Here is a 2,255-nt window from a genome sequence, read left to right as displayed (position 1 = left end):
ATTCTGCGAGATCGTTTGCGCAATGTCAGCCGGCCGGTTCGCTGTTGGACTGGAAAGATAACAAAAGATTACTGGGTGAAATTGCTAATTACAATCGACGGCGAGAGAGCTTTTGAGAGTTTTATTGGTTATGCTGACTAATAAAGATTTCTCCTCGTGTCTGATTTAACCCGGACGAGTAAAAACCTCTCGGTCTCGGTGTCTAATGAACAAAGAGCCGGCGACACTTCTTTGTTTATCTGTTTGCTTGTTCTGCCCGTGGTGGGTAATATATCGAAGTAGCCTATATATTTAGGCCAGTTTAGTCCCTTTCTCCCTTTGGGATTTCGTAGAAAAAACCCATTTTCACTCCGCTGCTTGTGGACTCAAGGTTACGGTGTTATTTAGGCCGTTCTGTTGTTCCATAAATCAGTGGGTAATGTAATTGGGTGAGATCAAAGCACGGACACTATTAATTCGCTGGGACCCGTCAGAGGCACTTAAGGTGGCATTACTAACACTCCAAATGTATTATCTCAATCAGTTGACTGGCTGTAGCCTCTCTCTGAAAGGGAGATTAATAACAGGGTATACAGGAGAGTATATCTGTGCATATACTGCCTTGCACGTCCTCTCTCTCTCTGTCTCTCTCTCTCTCTGTCTCTCCTTTGCTCTTTCCCCTCTCTTTGTATCTCCCTGCCGGCCCTCCACGCACTCAAACCAGACAAATGCCTCCCCGTTGCCCACAAAGTACCACGCTTCCTCCTTGGAGAGGTCCCGCCTGATCGTAAACTGTAATGTACATGTGAACCAGGGAACCAAATCACCCTCTCCTTGGCCCGTTAGTCACCCCTCCCCTGGGACAGGGGGCCCAGTCCACACAGCAGAAAAAAACCCTTCCTCACCCACATCATAATGTTAGGATATAATGTCTTTCCCCAGAGCATGGTAAATTATGCTCTTCAAGAGAACCCCGTCTCTCCTCTCGTTGCTCGGGCGGAGGGCGGGAGGAGTCTGCTGGGGTTGAGGAGAGTCTGGCTGGGGTTGAGGAGGAGTCTGGCTGGGGTTGAGGAGGAGTCTGGCTGGGGTTGAGGAGGAGTCTGGCTGGGGTTGAGGAGGAGTCTGGCTGGGGTTGGAGGAGGAGTCTGGCTGGGGTTGAGGAGGAGTCTGGCTGGGGTTGAGGAGGAGTCTGGCTGGGGTTGAGGAGGAGTCAGGCTGGGGTTGAGGAGGAGTCTGGCTGGGGTTGAGGAGAAGACGCTTCTACCCCACTCGCCACATCCCACCACCTCCACCCCTTGCTCCTCCAACTACCCCACTATCTCCACTCCCTTCTCCTTCAACTAGCCCTCCATCCTCCTCCAATTACCCCTCTACCGCCAACTCTGCTCCTCCCCCCCCCCCCCACACAACTACACCAACCGCCCCCCACCCTAGTTCCACTAACCACCACGACGGATTCAGATTAATTAAAACGACAACCTCAGCATTATCGCTGGAGGAAATCCCCCACATCTCCCCTGCCCCTGTGTTTCTCTGTAGCGGTAAACACGACTGTTATGGTGTGTGTTTCCACTGAGTCGATGATGCACGGTGGAGAAGGTGTCAGAGCGAACCCGTCTCCTAACAAAGCCTCAAGTCCCCTCACAAGCTCTTTGTTTAAATGAAGCAATTTCACTGATTGCAATTACATGCTGTCAAGGAATTTTATATCATTTGATTGAATAACCGTTTTGATTAAAGACCCCCTAAACTAATTTCTCTTTCCCTTTAGACTGTATTTGGCGTGAGTCAGTTGCAATTTTCCTTACCTGACATTTTTATTTTGCTTTCCCCGACAAGGGAAATTGTCTTAAGTACTACGGGGTTTGGCTGCGTCTCTGCGGAGATGCAACGTTTGGGTTTGACATTTTTATTCATTTTTCAGACACTTTTATCCAAAGCGACGTTGAAACGGTGCCTACAGAATGCACCGCAGAAGATCAGGGATCAGAGGTGAGAAGTTATGACACTGTTTGAATGGTCAAACCAAGCCACATTGCAAAGTAACCACATCTCAGCTACCAGACACGGTGAACCAAAAAATATATTCTATAGTGCAACGATAACATTTACATTTAGTCATTTAGCAGACGCTCTTATCCAGAGCGACTTACAGTAAGTACAGGGACATTCCCCCGAGGCAAGGAGAGTGAAGTGTCTTGCCCAAGGACACAACGTCAGTTGGCATGACCGGGAATCGAACTGGCAACCTTCGGATTACTAGCCCGATTCTCTCA

The sequence above is a fragment of the Osmerus mordax genome, chromosome 25 (assembly GCF_038355195.1).
Source record: "Osmerus mordax isolate fOsmMor3 chromosome 25, fOsmMor3.pri, whole genome shotgun sequence".
NCBI classification, from domain to species: domain Eukaryota; kingdom Metazoa; phylum Chordata; class Actinopteri; order Osmeriformes; family Osmeridae; genus Osmerus; species Osmerus mordax.
This window is presented reverse-complemented; position numbering follows the sequence as displayed.